We start from the raw sequence: 23,958 nt of genomic DNA, 5'->3' as shown, positions 1-23,958 counted from the left end.
GCCCAGACTGGGCCGCTGCCTCCTCCGGATCTCTTCCAAGGGCCACAGGCGCCGACGTGGAGGCCCCTCCTACATCGGATCCAGACCTCCAGCGCTCGAGGTCATCCAACCACTCGAGGACCCTGGCCCAAGATAGAGAAGACGTGTCATTACTAGGCCCAGGGGGCACAAACCCCCTCCCCCCATCGGGGCTCTACTATGAGCCTCTTCCTGGCTCGCTCGAGCTCGAGCCGAGGGCCTCAGCGCCCTCCTTGGCCTTACCACCGGCTGGGCCGGTGGAGCCGGACCCTTCTGTCTCTTTGGGGCCATTAAAACTAAACAGTAATTTAGATGTATTAATTAATTTATTATTATTATTATTATTTTAAACAAGGAGACGGAGCCAAAAATGGCCCCAGCCCAAATAGGAAGCCGGTGAACCCTGCCTAGGAAGGCATGGAAGTAGCAGTGGAGCTGCTACTGCCAAAGGGGACGAACTGACCCACGCTGCTCTCCTCGGTCCCGAGGAGATGTAGGGCCAGACACCCCCCTCCATGAAAGCCCCGCCAACCAAAGGCTAATGGGCCCTCGTGCCCGGTACACTACCCCTTCCCTCAGGGCCCACGGAGCGGTCCCCCTCGGTCCCGAGGAGGACAGGCTCCAATGAACTCTGCCTCGCAGGCAGAGAAGTATCCAAAGGGGTGGCCTTTCCGCGGGACCCTAGCTGCTCCAATGGCAAGCACAAGCCACCAAAGGCCTCCGATGAGGCTCCAAAATGTCCGTCACGCCACGAGGCCACCCAAAATGGCGGCCGCAAGCAGACACCCAGCCAAGTGTCTGCTCCGTCGACGAGTCCAGGCGAAAAGGGAGAGCTTCGGGCCTGCCTGCCCTTTTATAGGGCAGGCAGGCCCCGCCTGGACATGTCATCGATCAGGCCACCCTGGCCTGATCATCGGCCGAGATCTCACGAAATCTCGGCCGAAACCAAGATGGTGGCTACGCCATGTGGCCGTTGTCTCCCCGAGCCTCCCGCAAAAGGCACCGGTGGGTAAGTACCACCAGCGCTATTTTGGCTACATGTTACCTGAATAAGATAATAGATCTCAGGTGGAAAAGTATCAGAAGTATGAGAAGAACTCTAAGCTGGAATTGGGTAGACTTTATCAGAAGAATGGAATTGTAGTGCTTGGGAGCTTTGCAAGGAGTTGATTCTGTGATGGACTTTCTGGCTTCTTTCTTTTATACTTCAAATCGCTGGTTTAGGGTGGGGTGGATATATAGGGCTATAGAGTATGTGTGTGAGCAAATGATTTTTAGTAGGGAAAATTACAATACAAGCTCTAAATCTTCTTTGGATGGGTGGGGAGTTCTGGGTTTATAAAACTTAGAAGTAATATTTGAGATATTAGAAAGAATATTTTATAAATTTCTACATGATGCAATTCTTATGCTATTTCAAAAAATGGAATGGTTTCTCAAAAATATTCTCAAAATCAACCATTGGCATATACTGGAAATAGGTCTCAATGATTCCCCTCCATCCCCACGGTAATTTTACAAAGTGCCATGAGAATAGACAAGCTTTTTTTTACTGATACCTAATTGAGGTGATATTGAATGACTTTCAAATTGTATTATTTGTTACAAATTAACACAGAACCAGAAAAATAATTAACCAGAAACTGGATTTTGTTTTTCCTCCCTCCGTACTTCATTCTAACAGTAATACTTTTTTTTACACGAATAAAAGCTAAATACTGCAATTCAGTATTTGAAGGGCATCTCTTTTTGAGCATGTATTTTACTGCATGTACTAAAAAAACCACTACTGAATTTAATGGAGCTTACTCAGAAATAATTATGCCTAGAATTATAACCACACTCAGACAAATACAGTAGATATGATTTAATATAAAACAAATGATATTGAAAACCTAAGTAGAATAGGACCTGATTAATATATGCATGGAAGACCAGAAAATTCTGGAGCAATGGGGTAGTTTAAGAAGACAAAGGCATCCTAAATGAAGGCAGTGACAAATGACTTCTATACTGTGTCAAGAAACTACGATAATACATGAGGTCACCATTAATTATTTCAAAACATACTTTACTTATTTAATATGGAGCCTCTATAGAATAAAATTATTTGTCAGGTTCTGTATTCCAAAGAAACAGCTTTATTCCAAAGAATTATCAAGCCTTGTGTTAAATCTGTACATCATACAGATCATACCCTAGGTATGAGATTGACTAAGCAGTCTTTTGCAGACCACTGGTGATTTTTTAAAAAAAATATTACTTTTACGTCTGCTACTGCTTCTTCAAAAGATACACTTCTGAGAACTTTCAACTTCTGAGACTTCCAAGTCTCATTTCTGCTGCAACTCCAGTGTTGCCACTACTTTCCTAGAGACAAGCACACTAGGAATTGCTGTTAAATGTTATATTGAATTGAATTATTAATACCCCCTACAGGTAGTCCTTGTGTAAAAATGATAATTGGGACAGGAAATTTCATCCTTAAATGATGGAGATGAAAAGTGTGATGTCACATGACCACTCCAATATGATGGTAGGTAAATCCTGTCCAACTGCAGCATTCTCCTATCTTTTGCTCTTTATTTGTGACCCCTGTAAGTTTCTTCATTGATTTTACTTGTTGGAAGCTAGCAGTAAAGATTGAAGCAGTAAAAAGTGCAAATAATGATCATATGATTGAGTTCACTAGAATGACATAATTCTATGCCAGTTGTCAGGCACCTGAATCATGATCATTTGTCTGCAGGGATGCCATGATAGCCACAACTACAAAAACTGATCATAAGTTCTTGTTCAGATCAATGTAAGTTTATGGAGGACTAACTGTACAAGTGATATTGGTTGAGATGGGCAGCACACAAAGCTAATATATAAAAATAAATAAATAATAGAAGCTAACTATACATTTTGCATTGTAAGTTGCCCAGGCTTATTGATTGAGATGGATGATTATAAAAATGATTAGTGGGTAGCTGTAGAAATGAGACAGACAGACAGACAGACACAGACAGAGAGGATAGAGGAAAGAAAGTAGGAAGGGAGGGAGAGAGGAAGGAAATTTTGAAGCATGAAATGAGAGAGTAGTAGTTTTTCCCCATTCTGAATGTAGAAAAAATAAATGGAGCTGAACTTATGTCTACCCTGTTTTAAGCTTATCTTAAATGAACAGGGGTAGCCCTGAATCCAAAACAGATTGTTTCCCTTGCTTAAACAGAAGGTGGCCCTGTAACTTCATTGAGATCTTTTCTGAATTTAGTAATAACTTCTAGAGAATGCTTCAATTACAGTTGGCTGATTTTGAAAAAATTTCAAAACAAATGCTTCAGAAAGTATGGAAGGAGAATATTCTTTGAAATATTTATATCTTTTTTTCAGAATGAAATATGCTGTTGAGAGTACTCCCATTTCCTGACCACTCTTGACCTGTAAAGGTTACCACATGTTTACAAATATCACTTAATGTTTATATATGCTAACATGTAATGTAGCACCCCACATGCAATACCACGGAAGACTAAATAAAACACATGCTAAGACCAAGGCATTCTGGGAAAGCCACATAGTTAGTATAAAGTCATATGATAAGGTATGCATGAAAGGTTTGCATTTAGTCCTAGGATATTTTCTCTGACTATCTAGGAGTTCTGTCAGAATCTCTGGATGAAGCTGTAACAGTCCATATTGCTGAACAGACATGATAGGTGTGTTGCTCTTCTGCTGGTCGATGTTCCATATTCCTGACCTAGACCAGAAATAAAGACTATGTGAAAATTAGGTAATGAAGAAGTAAATAAGTTACTTAGTGACTGTTGAAAGACAGCAGAAATGCATTTTTATGACTATGTAATATATGTTGAAAATGAAAATAGTCTATCAACTAAGGTTGGTAAGCAGCTCTCATTAACGCTTTCAGTTTAATAAATTAAAATGCACAATAGTTTCACTGGGGCACATATGAGAAGTTAGGAAAATAAATATATATGTCTGTCATATGAATGACAAATACTGCAGATCCCATGGAAAGAATTTATAATATTTGACCTGGACGAGGGAATAAAAGGGGAACTAATAAAATTTGCAGATGACACCAAGCTGGCGGGGGTAGCCAACACCCTTGAGGACAGGCTCAGAGTACAAGAAGACCTAGACAGACTATCACAGTGGGCCCATACCAACAAAATGAGGTTCAACACCGACAAATGCAGAGTCCTCCACCTCGGCAAAAAGAACCCTAGACATACATACAGCCTGGGAGATACCCCACTCAGCAGTAGTGACTGCGAAAGAGATCTTGGAATCTTGGTGGACAATCAACTAAACATGAGTCAGCAATGTGCAGCAGCAGCCAAAAAAGCCAACTCAATCCTAAGCTGCATCAACAGAGGAATACGCTCCAAGACCAGGGAAGTACTAATACCACTCTACTATGCCCTGGTCAGACCCCACCTGGAGTACTGCATCCAGTTTTGGTCACCTCACTACAAAAAAGACATCGAAACTCTGGAGAAGGTGCAAAAAAGAGCAACCAAAATGATTAGGGGACTCGAAACCAAGACTTACGAAGAGAGATTGAGAGAACTGGGCATGGACAGCCTAGAAAAAAGAAGGTCTAGAGGGGACATGATAGCAGTTTACAGATACTTGAGGGGTTGCCACGGTGAGGAGGGGGTCTCTTTATTCCCCAGGGCACCAGAGGGCCGGACGAGGAACAATGGTTGGAAGCTGACCAAGGAGAGATTCAACCTGGAAATAAGGAAGAACTTCCTGACGGTCAGAGCGATCAACCAATGGAACTGCCTGCCAGGGGAGGTGGTGAACTCCCCAACTCTGGACACCTTCAAGAGGAGATTGGACTTCCATTTGGCTGGGGTGCTGTAGGGTTTCCTGCTCAGGCAGGGGGTTGGACTCGATGACCTAACGGTCCCTTTCAACTCTATTAATAAAATAAAATAAAAATAATAAAAATAATATGGTTATCAGTCTCCTTGCTTGTTTACTTCAATTGCATGTCAGTTTAGCAGGGCAAGAAACAAATGACCTTCCCTTTTCAACCTCAAGCAAGATTTGCAAAAGAACAATAAACACAATAGGGAAAATAACATCTCATCATTTGATGATTCATCTTGAGAATGACACTATCCACAGAACATTCAATTGCACAGTCTGAAATTCTCTGTATCACAAAACTCATATTTTTCTTATATGTCTTATTTCCATAATATGACACAGGCTGGTTCTCTGCCTATCCATTTTATTTGCATCACATCCTTCATTTAAGGGTCTGATTGACAATTTAGCTTCAGAAAAACCTTGAAAGTTTCTTTAGTTAGAGAAACAATAGCTGGGTTCATATATACAAAGTCATGTATTTTCAAAGCAAAGTTTCTTGACCAGTCATAGCAACCAGTTCACACATTAAACATGGGTAGTAGTAGGTTACTGTAAATGTTATGTCTTGAATCCGGAACAACATATTCCAGAACCATGGTTCAGCAGAACTGAAATCAGAATGCTTTGGTTGTTCCAGATTTAGGATGAAATAAAATCTGAATGGCACAATAGGACCTCACTCTTTCTCTCATCTATAATTGTTAATACAGTGGTATCTCTACTTAGAATGCCTCTACATAAGAACTTTTTTAGATAAGAACCGAGTGTTCAAGATTTTATTGGCTCTTCTTAAGAACCATTTTCTACTTAAGAACCTGAGCCTGGAAATGTTTTCCAGAAAATTTGAGAGCAGCACGAAGGCCCGACCTGTTACCTGCCATTCCTCCTTTAATCCTGGCCATCTTGGGCTTTTCTGGGCTGCCAGAGGAGCCTTTTGGTGGTGCTTAAGGAGGCTTTGGCAGTCCAGAGCGAACAAAGCATTTTCCTTTCTCTGGGCGCTTGGAGAGGGAATAAACCTCTGCCAGAAATGCTCCCTTCACTCTGGGCAGCGACTATCCTTCTCCTCTTCTTTCTCCTCCTTCTCCCACCCAAATTCCAAGCTTTTATTTCTTTCCTAATGGGTTTGCACACATTATTTGCTTTTACATTGATTCCTATGGGGAATCTTACTTACAAACCTGGCGAAGGAACGAATTAAGTTCTTAAGTAGAGGTACCACTGTATAAGGTATTCAACCAGCTCAAACACTTGCCACTTTGCTAGTCATTTTCTTTCCCTCAACTTCCATTATCCTTGGCTTTCTTCCCCACCTGTCATCAAACTACTTCTGCCTAGAACAAAACAGTCCTATTTGATTGTGTACACAACTAGATAAACCTAGATAAACCAATTGGCTAGCCTTTCATGACACTTTTTTCACATCTCTGGTACTAAGCCTTAAACACATAGCTAATGAACTCCCAAGTTCATTAGGCTTATGCGAAGCATTGGTGGTGCAGTGGTTAGAGTGCAGTACTGCAAGCTACTTCTGCTGATCACTGGCTGCCAGCAGTTTGGCAGATCGAATCTCAGTAGGCTTAAGATGGACTCAGCCTTCAATCATCCCAAGATCGATAAAATGAGGACCCAGACTGTTGGGGGCAATATGTTTACTCTTTGTAAACCACTTAGAGAGGGCTGTAAAGCACTGTAAAGCAGTATATACGTTTAAATGCTATTGCTATTGCTATAAAATAGGACCCAGGTTCTCAACATAAAGTTGGCAGTTGTGTAAATATTCACCAAGCATTTAGGTCCAGGGCCACCAAAGAATCTGTTGAATCATGGGAAGAAAAAGTCACAGTCTGATCCACCTTTGGTGTAAGAGCCACTTATACACTTACACTGGGCAATTATCTATTTTTCATGGCTTCATTCTTGTATTGTACCATCTATGATTTTTTTTTCCAAATCTTGGTTTAGTGTGTACTGTATATAAGACATATGCTCTATTATCATCCCAGTGTCAAAGAAGCCCACCATCAAGGAACTGAACAACTACAGACCAGTTGCTAGTGTTGTCCCCTCTTGAAAACCACCATGGACCCTCTACAATTTGCGTATGGATCAATGGCTTAATATATTAATATGGCTCTGCACTACATCCTACAACTTGAATCTCAAAACACCTATGCAAGGGTACTCTTTGTAGACTTTAGTTCAGCATTTAATACCATCATTCCAGACATACTTCTAATTAAGCTGAACCAGCTAGAGGTACCTGAACATACCTGTAAGTGGATCATAAGCTTCCTAACAAACAGGAAGCAGCAGCTGAAGCTAAGCAGAATTACATCCAATGCCTGTACAATTAGCACAGGGGGATTCCAAGGCTGTTTGCTCTCACCACTTCTCTTCCCACTCTATACCAATGACTGCATCTCTAATGACCCACCTGTTAAACTACTGAAATTCACAGATGACACAACAGTGATGGGACACTGTTATAATATGATGAATCTGCATACAGACAGAGTTTGAACAACTAATTTTGTGGTGAAACCCGAATAATCTGGAACTGAATACACTACAAAACGTAGAAATGGTGGCAGACTTTAAGAGAAACCTGCCCATCCTCCTGCCTTTTACAATACTAGACAACACAGTATCAACTGTAGAGACTTTCAACTTTCTAGGTTTTACCATATTGCAAGATCTAACATGAACACCTAACATCAAAAACGTCATCAAAAAAGCACAACACAGAATATTCTTTCTGCACCAATTCAGAAAGGTCAAACTGCCCAAAGTGCTACAGTTCTACAAAGGATCATCTGCACCTCTATAACTATCTGGTTTGGTTCTGCAACCCAACAAGACAGACACAGACTTCAGAGAGTAATCAGAACAGCAGAAAAAAACAATTGCTATCAACCTGCCTTCCATTGAAGACCTGTATACTGTGCAAATCAAAAAGAGGACTATGAAAATATTTACAGATTCCTCACATCCTGGACACAAACTGTTCAAATCCTATCCTCAAAATGATGCTATAGGACACTGCACCAGAACAACTAGACACAAGCAATGTTCCCTCTAATTTTTTTTTTGGTGTGGGCAGAAAAGTATAATGTCTGAGTGGCATATTTTCTTGCCTTGGCATGGATTAGTTAGAAGGGCTGCTGCAAAGGTCATAAGTGTGAAAAGGGGCATAAGTCACTATTTTCAGGGCCATTGCGACTTTGAACAGTCAGTAAATGAACTGTTGTAAGTTGAGGACAACCAGCCTTCCCCCCTAGATGTTTTCTGTGGAGCTTCAAAATGGACTCCTGATCTGCTTCTAAAAGAGTGCACTGGTCAGACAGATAATCCTCGATTTCTGTTCCGACCCCAATGGAGGCCAACGTTTCTAACTCCTGAGTAAGGCAGTTATTAAGTGAGTTCTGCCTCACTTTACTACCTTTCTTGCCACAGTCATTAAGTGAATACCTGCAGTTGCTTGTCAGAAGATCCCAAAACCCTGGAACATTGCCACCATCATAACTACAGACCAGTTGTTGTGTCCAAAGTTTGATCCAATAACCCCTTTATTTTGCTAACAACGTCCTTCCTTCCTAGAAGGAAGAATAGAAATAATAAAATGGAAAAGGGGATTAAAGGGGGATATAAAAAAGAAAAGGGTTCAGTTCAAAGTTCTGCTCCGATAAAAGAAATTGGAGTTTGAGAAGGGTTGATTAACCTTGGAGTATTGTTTTGTTTACTCTTTTTAAACTTTAATTATTTTTTCTTTTTAAAAAAAAATAATCTTTATTATTTATTTACACGAAAAAGTAGACAAGACAAATACAAACAAGAAAAAAGAAGAAAAAAAACATAAAGCAAAGCAAACAAATTAACATATATTTGCCAATCTACAAGTTGGCCTTGTTGTTACAGCTTTCACTGTTGTTTTCTATATTCATCTATTTACATAAATCTTGGCTGAGTATGTTTCACACTTATATTTAATTCCTATAGTATAGGAATAATAAAGAGTAACAAGATTGCTTGTAATCGACACATTTGACTGTAATGTAATTATTTAAAGTTTTAAATAGTTTTTTTGGTCAACCCAATTATACCATCTTGTCCATGTCTGATAGAATTCTGTATTGTCTTTTTGTCAAATGTCCATTGTCGGGGGGATTTGCACATGCGTCGCTCTAGATAGACGCACCGAGAGAAAGCTCCCTCATGTGAAGAAGGAAAAGTAAAAGTTAACCCTCGACAACCCTCTCTAGCTTGGTGAAAGTGCATTGAGAGGAAGCGAATTGAACAAAGCTGTTGAAAACTTTATGAGAAGGAGTTAAAAGTTGAAGCAAGTAATAGTTTTTAACATGTGTAAGTGGAGAACAAAGGAAAGATGGCGTCTACTTCGGAGTTGGAAGGAAAGATGGATTCGTTGCTTAAAGCATTTGCTGACATGGGACAGCTGCTCCAAGATATGAAAAAGGAATTATCGGTTGTTGGTGCTGGAATGGCAGACTTGAAAGAACAATCCAAAACACAAGATCAAAGAATTGGGAAACTGGAGGTGGGGAAGTCTCGCCAGGAACTCCGCATCATTAACTTGGAGGACAGACAGCGGAGGGCTAATCTTCGTCTGAGGGGTTTTCCTAAAGACTTTGTGGAGAGTAAACATCTTATTCAAGCAATTCTCCAGTGGTTCAATGAAAACAAGGTTAAATGTGACCTGCAAGAATTTGAAAGAGCGCACTGGGCTTTTGGATCTCGGAACTGAGGGGATTCAAAAGACATTATTGTAAGGTTTGCCTCAGAAAGGAGAGCGGCAGAAATATTCAAAGAGTTGAAGCAGATTCTAAACTTACGCTACAAAGCTATTCCAATACGTGTTTTAAAAGATTTGTCTGCTGAGACCCTCAAGATGAGAAATCAAATGAGAGAAGTGACCTCCCAACTTTATGAAAATGGAATCAGATTTTCATGGCATTATCCAGCTACAATATTTGTTTTTAAAGATTCCAAGGCTTTCCAGGCGAGATCGTTGGAGGAGGGAAGAAATTTGCTTCACCAGTTGGGGTTAAATCCGGATGGAGCGTCCCAGGCACAGACATCGAAAAACCAGCCAGAAGCAGGAGAGGATGAGTTGTTTATGCTCCAACCGATCCGTATAGCAGAACAAAGCAAGGCGGAGAAAATCGCAACACTCCAGAAGGAACTGGATTCTCTCCAGGAGAAAGAGAAGAGGGATGAGCCAAGGGTTACCCGCCAGAAGAAAAAATAAAAAACTGAACTGAGCTGACTTGCTAATATGGTACTATGAGTTTCAACTAACTAATCTCTTTCTTGTGTACTTTTTTTGGGTTTTTTTTGCTAACTAATAAGGGGAGAGGAGGGAAGGAGGGGGGAATCTTTTGATATGTTGTAAAATGGGGAGGAAGGGGGGAGCTTTCTGGTGAAACGCAAATCCAGGGGTGCCTCTCGATAACGAAAGGTTTTTTCATTGAATCCCCCTGGGGGGGGCAGGGAAGAGGCACTAGGGTGGGATTCATGGTAACTAAAAAACATTTTTCCGGTAGGCTCTGTTTTGCAGGAGGGGGGAAATGTATTTAAAATTATGTAAATGGGTGATATAGGGTTATTATTGTTGAATGTAAATGGTCTTTCATCACAGAAAAAACGTTTTAGAATCATGAAGCTGGCTAGGGACAGTAAAGTTGATGTTTTACTTTTATCAGAAACTCATAAAGGAAGGGAAAAAACAGATAAATTAGTTACAAATAGTGAGTGGCAACAAGTTTATGAGTCGAGAGGGACAACCAAATCAAGAGGAGTAGCCATCTTGTTTAACCGAAGAGTGTACTTTCAATTAATTAATATTAAAAGGGACAAAGATGGCAGAATGTCATTTATTAAGGGGAAAATAAAAAATAAGTTAGTAACCTTAGCGGTAATTTATGCTTCTAATGTAAATGCAAAACAATTTATAATAAATGTAAAACGGAAACTAGATAATTTTGCGGAAGGTATAGTGATTTTAGCAGGCGATTTCAACTTGGAATTAACAGCAGGGAGGGGGGAAAAGAAAAAGTTACACTTAAATAAAATCAATATGACGGATTTACATGAAAACATAGTAAACAGAGACACCTTCTACTCTGCAAGACATAATAAATTTAGTTGTATTGATTATATGTTAATTAATAGGCAAAGCTTAAGAAAGTGGAAGTGAAAAGTATCTGGTTATCAGACCACGCCCCTTTCTTAGCAGTGATTGAGATAGAGGTCGGCAGGAAACAAAGAATGTGGAGATATAACCCTCTGGTTTCAGCTAATGAGGAGAATAGAATTAAATTACAAAGGGAACTGAATGGATTCTTTTGTATTAATGCAACAGGTGAGATTAAACAAACAATAGTCTGGGATACACATAAGGCTGTTATGAGGGGTAATTGTATTAGTACTGAAGCTTTTATTAGGAAATCCTGGGAAGCTAAAAGGAACAACTTATTAAGAGAAATAGATTTAATCCAAGAAACCTTAAAAATTACAAGAAATAGAGAATGGAATTCATTATTATTACTTAAGAAAAAGAAATTACAATTACTTGATGAAGAAAGATGGAATAAAATGAAGATGATTATAAAACATAGAATTAGGGGATGGGGTAATAAATCAATGAAGCAAATGGTACATTATCTGAAAAAAAGAAAAGAGAAATCCCACATCTCTGCTTTAAAAGATAAGGATGGTGTAATTAAACGTAGTAATGTAGAAACGGAAAAAATAATGAGAAATTTTTATGGGAACTTATACAAAAAAGAGTATGTTATTTCGCAAACCACAGAGGTTAAAAAGAAATTAAAGGAAGAGGATAGACAAATGCTAAATGCGAAAATTACAAATGATGAGATATCTAGAGTTATTAAAGGGTTGAAACCTGCTAAAGCCCCAGGTCCAGATGGTTTTACTGCTGAATATTATAAAATGTATATGAATGAATTATTACCGCATATGGAAAAATTGTTTAACAATGTAATGGAGACTTTTGAAACTCCACAGACGTGGAAAATGTCAGAAATTATAACTGTCCCAAAACCAGATCGTGATTTAACTGACCCAAGTTCTTATCGCCCTATCAGCTTATTAAATCAGGATTATAAAATATTTATGAAAATATTGGCAAACAGGGTGGAGAATATTTTACCAAAAGTAATTGGAGAAGATCAATATGGATTTGTTAAAGGAAGGAAGATTTATGAACCAATAAGGAATGTGGTCAATGTTTTACACCATGCTACCAATACCAAAAGAAAACTAAGTATTCTAAAATTAGATGTCTACAAAGCTTTTGATAAAGTTAACCATGATTACCTATTTCAACTATGTAAAGATTTAAATATGGGAGATTCATTTTGCAGAATTATAGAAACAATATATAAGGATAATATAGCTCAAATCAGAGTAAATGGTAACAGAACAGAAACGATTAAAATTCAGAATGGAACTAAGCAGGGTTGCCCACTATCCCCAATGTTATTTGCATTAGCAATTGAGACCTTAGCAAACAAAATTAGAAACGATAAGGAATGGAGATGTTATCAAATAGGGAAATTTGAATTGAAATTAAATTTGTTTGCAGATGACGCTATAGTGATGTCTGAAACCCCAATTGAAATGATGAAAATAATAATGATATTGCTCCAGGAATTTAAAGATCAATCTGGACTTAAGGTTAATATAGAGAAATCAGAGATAATATGTTTAAATACTGGCCCTAAAGAGCAAATCGAGATTCAAAAAATATCAGGATTGAAATTAGGTTGTAAAAAAATGAAATATTTGGGAATTTGGTTGTTCAAGAATCCAATAAAAATAGTGACGGCCAATTATAACCTAATATGGAAAAAAATCCAGAAGCAGATAAAAAATTGGAAGGGTAAAAAGTTAGGAAGAATTGCCAAGATCAGGGCCCTTAAGATGATGATAATAGCAAAAATGATGTATTTGTTTCAGGTTCTACCGGGTAGTTTTCCTGAGGCAAAACTAAGAGAATGGGACAACAGATTAAATTTTTGGATTGAAGGAGACAAAAAACCTAGAATAAGGAAGCATTGGCATTTTGCACAAGAGAAAGAGGGGGGTTGGGGCAGCCCGTGCCTAGTATTATATAGAAATGCATTTCAAATGGAAAGGTTAATGGAGCTACAGTTATGGGGGGGGAAAGAAATGGGTAGAGTTAGAAAAGGAAATCAATAACATAAATAATAAAGAATTATTATTTAAAAATTGGAGTAGAACAGAAATTAGTAACTTAAGTGATCCTCTTAAAGCATGTTTAGAAATATGGTTTAAATGGCAGAGGAAAAGTGGAATAAGGGTATCCAGGCTATCAACGCTATATGTATTGAATATAGGGGATGATGTTAACTTAAGTAGAATTATCAAAGTATTAAATAGTAAAGGGATAACGAGAATTGAACAATTATATGAGAAAGATGGAAGAGTCAGTAGAACTCGATTGGAATAGTGGATTGGTGAACAGAAATGGTTGCAGATTAATGCAATAAGCACATATTTAAATAAAAGTGAGAATAAAGAAGCTTTCTTACGAGAAGAAAATTGCTTAGAAAAAATAATAAGAGAAAAGATAAATGAGAGTAAAGCACAAGCCGGTAATATATACAGAATGCTATTGCAGATGGAAGAGGAAGTAACAAAAAGTTTGACAAGATGCTGGCAAGATGCTTTACAAATAGATGAAAGGGAAATGAAAGAAATAATAGAAAAGATATATATAAGATTAAAAATACAAGAGTTAGAGAGATGAGAAGTAAAATTTTACATAAGTGGTACTATACACCAGTACAAATTGCACACTTCCAGGGGAAAGAGAAGGGTAAATGTTGGCATGGGTGCCAGGAAAAGGGAATTTTTATGCATATGCTCTGGGAGTGTGCAGAAATTCAGAAATTCTGGAATGTAGTGCAGAACGAAATTAATAAAATGTTAAACATTAACTGGATAATTACAAAAGAAATAGCAATTTTAATTAAATACAGGGAACTAGGAGAATTCAAGGAAATTTAAGCCGCAGCATTGGAAAGTGCCCAAGCGGTGATGGTATTTGGTTGGAAAGACTCTACAAAATGGACATTACAAAATTGGTACTGGTACATGGTGGACCACATACATTTTGAAATCATGGAAATAAGATTAAACAATTTCGATGAGAACAAATTGGAGAAGTTGATGGTGCGATGGAATAAGGTAAAAGATTATATGTTAAGTAGAATCTGTGATGTAAATATGAAAAATAAATTGCAATCACTCTTTTAGTAATACTTGATGCAAGATAGAGCCAAGGAATAATAGATAAACAATTAAATTTTATTTGAATCCTCTTGTATGGGTGGTGGGGGTGATGGGGGTGTGTGTTGTTGTTAGGTGATGGGCTGTGCACTGTTATATGTTTGTTTTATGTTAACTTTTAAAAATCAATAAAAACTTTTAAAAATCAATAAAACTTTTAAAAATCAATCAAAAACTTTTAAAAATCAATAAAAACTTTTTTTTAAAATGTCCATTGTCAATTTGTCCATTTCAGCAATTTCATAGATTTTATTTATTATATTTAAGGTTGATGGAATATCACTTAATTTCCAGTTTTGCGCAAATATGATTCTTGCAGCGGTAGTTATGTGTATTATTAGGTATCTGTCTTCTTTTGCTATTTTTTGCCTGATAATTCCGAGCATATATAGCTCTGGTTTTAATGGAATTTGTAGGTTTGTTATTTGCTCTAAGAGACTTTTAATTTTGGTCCAATATTTTTTGGCTTCTGGGCAAGTCCACCATGTATGGTAGAAAGTTCCAATTTTCTTTTGGCATTTCCAACATTTCGGGGATGTGTTTGGGCACATTTTAGAGAGTCGGGCAGTAAAACATTTTATAGATATTTTCTTTATATGTAGAAGATGTTGTCAATTTATAATTAATAGTTCATATTTTTCCCCCTCATTAATATTAACAGTGTAACCAAAATTTTGTGCCCATGCTATCATGGGGCCTTTAACCTGGACTTCCATCATTTCTACACTGAGAAGTTGTTTATAGAATTTTGAAACCAGTTTCTCTTCTGGGCCGAATAATATTTTGTCTAACTGATTTTTCGATTGGAATCCTATTTTCTTATCTTCATTATGTTTTGACTTTATTTGTAGATAGTGGATCCAGTCAATAGTAATCCCTTTGTCTCATAGTCCTTGAATTGTGCATAGTGAGGTATCATCATTTAATAATTGTTCATAAGTTAGTATTTTATTTGTGTCTAATGTGTTGGGATAGATTATCATCTCTGTTGGTGATATCCAATTGGGTAGTTGTGTATGATGTTGCCCTTTAATTTTTATTAAGTTTTTCCTTATGTAGTGTTGTTTAAAAAAGGTGTATGGTTTATTTTTCGCACCGAACAGATAGGAATGCCATCCAAATTCCAAATTAAAACCCTCTATTGTCAATAATCTTCTATCTCGAAGGATTATCCAGTCTTTAATCCATGTCATGGCTGCGGCCTGTTGGTATAATCTCCGGTTTGGGCAGTGCCACAGGAGTGTGTATGTGTGAGTGTGCTGTGGGGAAAAAGTGGTGATCGTTCCCATTGCTCTGCTGATGATGCTGCCCAAACTGGAACTGTCACCTCACCCTCTCTCCGCCTTTCTCTTTAAAGCTCATGGTGGGGCGCTCAGCCTCCGCCGCCAGGAGATACATGGCAGTGTGCAGAAGTTCGGCCTGAGGCAGCCTTGAGGAAGGAGGAGGGGATTGCGCCTGTCTTGCACACAAATTCCCTGTTCTGCTGCCAGCTCACCATGTGCCTCTGGGGGGAGGGAGGCTGAGTGCTCCACACAGACCTTTAAAGAGAAAGGCAGAGAGAGGGTGAGGCAACAGCAGAGCAACTGGAACGACTGCTGCTTTCCCCCCACAGGACACACACACACGCCTGCAACGCTGCCCAAACCGGAGCTCTCGCTTCGCCCTCTCTCTGCCTTTCTCTTTAAAGCTCATGGTGGAGTGCTCAGCTCCCCCACCCCCCCAGAGGTGCATGGTGGGCTGGCAGCAGAATGGGGAGCTTGCACGTGTGTGACATTCCAAGGAAAAAAACCTTCGCCTGCGGAAGACTTCCTCACACTTTCCTTGCTACTTCCCTCCCCCACAGCTTCAACACCCAGCTTCGCTGCGCAGCCTTGCACCTTAGAGGGAACACTGGACACAAGAACAGTTTTTTGTACAATGCCATCATTCTGCTAAACAAATAATTTCCTCAACACTGTCAACTATTTACTAAGTCTTCACTACTATTAATCTTCTCATCATTCCCATCACCTATCTCCTCCCACTAATGACTGCATGACTGTAACTTTGTTACTTGTATCTTTACAATTCCTAATATGATTTGATTGCTTATTTGTATCCGGACTATCATTAAGTGTTGTACCTTATGATTCTTGATGAACATCTTTTCTTTTAGGTACACTGAGAACATATGCACCAAGACAAATTCCTAGTCTGTCCAATCACACTTGGCCAATAAAAATATTCTATTCTATTCTATCCTATCCTATTCTATGTCATCACCAAACCCTAGTCAGCAAAATGAAGGCATTGTGCCAAACCAAACTGTTGCAAAACACTATATGATTTAGTAAAGAGTGAAATGATCATTGATTCATTAACAGTGGTTTTATAGGTAATCTGTCTGACTAAATGCAGTACACACTTTAATTTACCATGGAAGGGAATCTTTCTCCATGTGATTCAGTGGTCTTGTATTTGCTTTTCTGGCTCTAACCATCATTATATGAAGGTTTCCCTTCTATGTCTTTCCTTGTGCATTGCCTATATGTTCTTTAAATTTTATCCAGTGTATCTCATAAGTTTTTAGATAGGATTTGAGATACACTTCGAGAATTTGTAGTGCTTGTTATGGTATTCTATTTATATAGTATACTTGGATACTACAACTGAGTATAAATCTCTCTATTTTTCAAATGAGATTCCCATATTTGCTCTGTATGTTGCAGAGACACTTTAGGAGATAGCATTACTCTCAAAGAAATTTCACTAGCTTTATCACAATGCTAAATTCATCAAATATTTCTCCTATATTGGAAATATCTTACTTTAGTAGTTGCTACTTTAAACCAATCCTCCAATTAACCATTTCTTTGCAATGCAATTACCCTGTAGAGAAAAAGAAAGAAAAAAAGGTGTTAATTCAGATATGTATAGTCATGGCAAAAAAGAATGTATTTGTCCAAATATTGTTGTGTATCTGGCAACACTATGTCCCAGACACCAATGAAAAATAAAGATCACTGTTTTGCAGAATGGTGTCCTGAACCTACAAGCATTCTTAAAAAGCAAATGCAGTTTAATAAGGACATTCAATCAAATAAGCTAAATATTATGTATCCTGCACCTGAGGCAATAAATTTCATTTGTTGACTTTGAGATGGTATTTCTGGAGCATTCCCAATAGAAAAGAAACATCTGGTACTCTAATAGTAAGGTCCTTGATGTTAATGTACCTCCTCAGGCATTTCTAACAAGCAGTAAAACAGGCCAGAAGAGTGTCCTAGTCACAATCAATATACAATGTTTACAATGGCATCTTATTCAAAGCAAACAGCAGTTTCTTGTAAACATGATGGAGGTCTCAGTATATTTACAGATAAAAGAGGTGGGAGTAGAAGAGTAGACTTTATAATAAATCATTTAGAGCTTGCAATTTGAATACTGAAACTACGACCAGAAATATAAAAGAGTCAACAGTATCATTTGGGATTATATTGTCAATCAATTTCATGTTACATAAAATGCTATTGTAGGAACTTTGGTTTACTTGTGTCCAAAAAATATTCACTAGTATATGTCCACTTACATGTGGAATGCAAAAACAAAACAGTTTTTCAAGCATTTTGTAGTACTAGATGTATATAATTTCAAATTATTTTCACATCCTCATTTTTATTCATAGACCAGTGATGCCGTAGCTAGATGATATGAGATGTAATTTTATTTACTGATGCCGATTAAAGCACCTTAAGCTCTCTAATTGTAAGTCCATCCAATACCTATTAAGAAATGGCAAAAGGTAGAAAATATAATGATATGATGTAATATAATGTAATGTAATGTAATATATGATATGATATGATATAATAAAAATTAATATAATATAATATAATATAATATAATAATATATAACGTAACGTAACATAACATGACATAATATAGTATAGTATAGTATAGTACTGTATAGTATAATATAATATAAATATAATATTCAAACAATTGCAATTGTTATAGACAACAGAGCCAGGGTGGCACAGCAGGTAGAGGGCTGTACTGCAGGCCACTAAAGCTGACTGTAGAGATCTGTAGGTCAGCGGTTCAAATCTTATCACCAGCTCAAGGTTGACTCAGCTTTCCATCCTGGGTAAAATGAGGACCCGGATTGTGGGAGCAATATGCTGGCTTTGTTAAAAAGTGATATTGCTAACGTGTTGTAAGCTACCCTGAGCCTAAGGAAAAATTGAATAAATAAATAAACATAATCTATCGTTTTAAAATCTAAATATATAATATATCTCACACCACCAGACCCTATAATCATAAAGGCATCTGGTAAATTTTCCAAGCAGATTTCTTTATTCAGAAAGCTATACACAAAATCTTGCTAAACTGTAGCACTCTATTATCTACAGAAGTTGTAGAATAACAGCATTGTAAGGCATCTTAGAACCTAACTCCCTCTCAAACAGGATACACAGGGCTGTTCAATCTTTTCTTAAAAACCACAAAGCAATAGACAAAAAATCTGTTCCACTGATTAATTGTTCTTACTGTCAGGAATTTTTTCCTTAATTCTAAGGTGGATCTCTCTTTGCTAGGCTTCCATCTTCTACTTCTTGTCCTGCCCTTAGGTCTTTGGAGAATAGATCAATCCACTCTTCTTCTCTGTGATAAGCTCTGAAATATTGGGAAATTGCTATCATGTCATCCTTAGTCCTTCTCATCATTAGAATAGACATCCAGTCCTGCAATCGTTTATTGTATGCTTTATCCTCCAGGCCCTTAATCATCTTTGTTGTTTTTCTTGGAAGCTGCAGCAGACTATTGGCTCATACTAAAGTGGTTGTTCCCTGGAACACTAGGATCGACATCAAGTGTATACTCTGAAAACTATTAGGAGTGGCTGTCTTTACCTCTTTTTCTCACTGTTTCTTATTGCTCTGGAATGCATCCCCTCCAAATTGGGAATCCAGATTATTATATTTCATTCTACCTTCTACCTAATATCAATTAATATTTATCTCTCAAGTTTTCTTTTAAAAATAACAGAACTTTTAATTTTTAAATCTCTTTCAACACTTTTACAATTCTGAGACTGAACTAATCACAGTTTGAAACATTTCTCTGATGTTCCAGTGCCCTAGTATGAATTAATTGCCTGATGTAAGGAATAAGCCCTCTGAAAATATTGTTCAAGGTGGTTGAGAATAATTACATTTAATTAGCAGTTAACATCTTATTAGATTTTTTTAAATTGTCATATGAAAGATGACCAAATTCTGTTCCCTGGCCAATCAATTTCCATGTTTATTTTGCAAAGTATCTATCCCTGCCCAAAGGCCTTATTTCCATCATGATGACAGGCAGATCTGTTGGATGTTTTGAACTTTCGACTATGCCACATAATCACATTACTTAACTTACTATCTTTTATATCAAAAAGAGAAACTATTAGGATTAATCGTGTGTTAAAAAGCATTTTTTCATACACTGAATAAAATCTACAAATATTTGTAGATTGAGGGAATATACTGTATATAGCCTTTGAGATTCTTTTCCTAAACACGGGACTATGCTTGTTATTTCTAATTCAACTACATACATGTTCAATTTTTCCACTGTGATTGTGTTCCAGTTCAGTCTATCACAGCGTAATTAACCTAGTAGTTTGAGGGGAAAACAGGGGAGCTTAGGTATTGAGTTCACTTGCTGCTGTAGATAGATGGTCAGGTGACATAAAGCAAACCTACTACAGTACTGATACAATTTTAAAAGGAACAAAATGTGGGGAGACTAGAGAAAAGGCAGAGAAACAGAATCAGCATATGAAGCTTTTTGAACATCATTTTCTCTTTAATAAAACACAATACCATCCCCAAATTATAAGTTCATAAACAAGCAAATCATGCAAAAGGAAATATATGAACAAATAATTAGAAGTTTAGCTTCACAGGTAACTTCACAATGGATATGTCAGGGTTCCAAATAGCATTTATAAGTAAACCAGAGTCTGAGGCAAATACTTCCTCAAAGTTCCAGTTTATTAACAGAGCCATGTTGGCACATCTGGGTGAATCCCAAATCTGGAGCACTTTGGGGTTCATCACCCAGTTGAAAGTTCAAACCTTGTCCTCATTCCTCCAAGGCCATCACGTTGAGCGGTGTACAACTACCAGACTAGCATATCCACCCATCTTCTTCAGTGCAGATGCAGTAGTGCAAAGACAAAATATGACCTTGACTTTCTATAAATAATTTGTTATGACTACACACACACAGCCCTCATGTAATCCCCACTCCCAAGTTCCCACAGTAAAGCAGGCATAATAAAATGGCATAAAGTGTGGCAGGCCAAAGACCCCAACTATATTGGTGTCAGCCTGACAGAATACTTGGACATAAATATTTCCGTAAATATTTTATTCATAAAGATAGTAAAATTATTCAATGAAATGGCATCTTATCATAGATTATTTTCTTTTATTTCCTGGTGATAAAAATACCATATTTTTCAGAGTATTAGACGCGCCAGTATATAAGATGCACCTTAGTTTTTGGGGAGGAAAATAGGGAACAGAATCTGCTTACCGGGTATTCATCTGGCTAGTGTCATTAGCCAGGACATTATTTTATCCCCTGGTTAGGGCTTTAAAAAATCTTTATTTGGAGAAAGTAACAATGAAAGAGCTTGCAAGCCAGTAAAAGCTGGGAACATCATTAGCACCCAGAAAAGAACATTTTGTAGCAAGTAAAGCAATGAAAAAAAAACCCCTACAAAGACAGAGTTTGGTAAACATTATTTACAGAGAGTAACAATGAAAGAGCTTGCAAGCGGGTAAGAGCTGGGAACATCATTAGCACCTGGTTAGAGCTGGAAAGAAATATTTGGAGCAAGTTAGACCGATGAAAAAAACCCTGCAAAGATTAAGGGCTCAGAAAACATTCTTCGCAGAGAGTAACAATGAAAGAGCTTGAATGCTGGTAAGAGCTGGGAATATTGTTAGCACCTGGTATGGGCTGGAAAGAAATTTATTCAAAGCAAGTTTTTTAAAAACCTGCAAACACTTAAGGCTTTGAAAATATTCTTTGCAGAGAGAATGAAAGAGTCTGCAAGGTAAGAGCTGGGAAGATTGTTAGCAGCTAGCTAGGGGGTGGGAGCTACATTTAGAGTATAAGACGCACCAAAATTATCAGCCTCTTTTAGGGAAGAAAAGGTGCATCTTATACTCTGAAAAATATGGTAATGTGAAAAAAATCTGAAACACCACATCCACACACAATGTATCTTTTTAAAAAAATTGGTTCCAAATTTTATTGGTTATTCTACTCTAAGCCTTGGACTGTCCCAATCCTGACTGAGCAAGAATCTATGCAACTTACCCATTGTTTCTCATGTTTCACCTACACAGAACACAACACTAGATCAGAGAGAAATGAAATGTGTTATTTCCTTACACATAAATGCTTTCCATGTCTCCTTTTGAATAAGGAAATCAAAAGAATTTCAGAAGTTTTGCTCTAATTATTTGCCTTGTCTTTCTTAAAGACAATTTTTACCAAGTTTCTGATTCAATAGATATTAGTTGGGAAAAAGCCAGCTGTTTCTAAATAATATCTCAATAATTCAGATGGCTAAGACTGGAACATACGTTGAAATATGTCAATCAGGCAGTCAGACTCCGAATGAATATAAGGATTTCACTTCTACAGGAAATCACAGAATACTAAGTCTTAGTTTTTCATTTAAAGAAACTTCCCTACAAAGATACATCATTACCAGCTAGGCTTACTGGCTTTATGGCAGCTTCCCTCACAAGATTACACTTCAGATGCTTGGATACAGACTTGGCAGCTTTCTTAAATATTCACTTGCTGTGCTCAGTCCTCGAGAAGAAGCTTACATGAATCAGACTGGATATGATTCAAATAAGACATCTGAGATTCAGCTAATACATGAGTAGTCTTTTTCAATAACGCATCTTGGATGGCAGGCTTGATGTGATATGGAAGCATGATTTATAATTTACCCATATGTGATGATCGGGGCAGATTCCCATTATCGCTGCTACTGGTGCCCTGTGCATGCAGCTTATATTCCCTTGTATGTGTGCGCATGTGCCCCAGCATGATTTTGCTTCTGCGCATGTGCAGGAAGCAAAAACTCACTTGTGAGATTTCGCATGCACAGAAGCAAAAAATCTCCGAAATCTCTCTTATGTGCAATCCCCTCATGAGATTTTGCTTCCTGCACATTTTGCAAAACAGGAGAATAGAAGTTGCATGCACAGTGCAACTTTCCCTACCGATGCACCGTCCTCATCCGTACCCGTAGCAACCCAATACTGAATCTCAGATATTCTTCACCATTCTCTAATCAGTGGCTTTTGTGGAGTGCTGGGGATGTTTATCTTATTTACTTATTAAATCAATTTACATAGATACCAGGTTCATACCAATTTACATAGATACCCATAGCTGGTGGGCATACTTCTAAAAAAGAGCCCTGCTGATTTCTGTGTGATGTCAGGTTGTGTCAGCATTGCAGCTTGCTGAATGTTATACTGTTCAAAAATGTATACTGAATGTATACTGTTCAAAAAAAATAAAGGGAACACTCAAATAACATATCCTAGATCTGAATGAATGAAATATTTTCATTGAATATTTCATTTGCACAACAGCATGTGAAATTGACTGTCAATCAGTGTTGCTTCCTAAGGGGACAGTTTGATTTCACAGAAGTTTGATTTACTTGAAGTTATATTCTGTTTTTTAAGTGTTCCCTTTGTTTTTTTGAGCAATGTAAATTAGTGAAATCTTACTGGGTTTTTCCCATCATTTTTAAAATGTTTTTAAAAACTTATAGATGCACTTGACCTCTGGGTTTTCTATTAGCAGCTGACATGAATATATTAGAACGAAAAAGTTCTGAATTGCCATTTACAGATTAGGAGCTTTATGTGAGCAGTAGCTGAGCACAAATATTTAGAAAAATGCAAATTTCAAGATTTTTAAGGCAAGGTTTTAAAGACATTAGTTGTATTTCATACACTCTGATTGCTTTATCTCTTGGTGTAAGTTCTTTGGGTTGAGCAAACATTCAACCTTATAGGAAGCAATATGGAGAAAACCCAGAGATATCTCTCAGTTTGATGTAAGTTCAAATGAATTGTTGCTTGGTGATAATACTATATACTAGTATTAGTGAACCTTTTTTCCCTTGGGTGCTGAAAGAGCATGTGTGCATGCTATTGTGCATGTGTGAGTGCCCACACCCATAATTCAATGCCTGGGGAGGGTGAAAACAGCTTCCTCCACACCCTGGAGGCCATCTGGACACCAGAAATGGCCTGTTTCCCAACTTCTGGTGGGTCCAGTAGGCCCTTGTTTCACCCTCTCCAGGCTCCAAAGGCTTCTCTGGAGCCAGGGGAGAGTAAAAACTCCCTCCCCCATCCCGCAGTGGCACTCTGGAAGCCAAAAACGCTTCCTCAGAGCCCCTATGTGAGCCAAAAATCAGCTGGCCAGCACCCACATGCACATTGGAGCTGAGCTAGGGCAATGGCTCGCATGCCAGCAGATATGGCTCCGTGTACCACCTGTACCATACGTTCGCTATCACTGCTCTATACTAATGATTGGAAGGATTACCTTTCTCAGAGGACTTTGTACTCAGCAACTATATTGCAGATAATCATGGACATTGTAAATCTATTA

The 23,958-nt window shown here is 37.8% G+C and overlaps 1 long non-coding RNA gene across 3 annotated transcripts in view; it reads right to left on the bottom strand.

Annotated features, from left to right (window-relative positions):
- Positions 1 to 1,872: 1,872 nt before the first annotated feature.
- Positions 1,873 to 23,958, bottom strand: part of LOC139166792 (uncharacterized) — a 176,276-nt gene continuing 154,190 nt past the window's right edge. For 2 of the 3 annotated variants that reach the window (XR_011559043.1, XR_011559042.1), the window contains 2 exons: positions 17,070 to 17,130; positions 1,873 to 3,763 (listed from right to left, as the gene is read on the bottom strand). This is a non-coding gene — a long non-coding RNA (uncharacterized lncRNA). Of the gene's footprint in view, positions 3,764 to 8,379; positions 8,505 to 17,069; positions 17,131 to 23,958 lie in introns of all 3 variants that reach the window. The other variant, XR_011559045.1, reaches the window with a different exon arrangement.

The sequence above is a fragment of the Erythrolamprus reginae genome, chromosome 4, assembly GCF_031021105.1.
Source record: "Erythrolamprus reginae isolate rEryReg1 chromosome 4, rEryReg1.hap1, whole genome shotgun sequence".
NCBI classification, from domain to species: Eukaryota; Metazoa; Chordata; class Lepidosauria; order Squamata; family Dipsadidae; genus Erythrolamprus; species Erythrolamprus reginae.
This window is presented reverse-complemented; position numbering and strand designations above follow the sequence as displayed.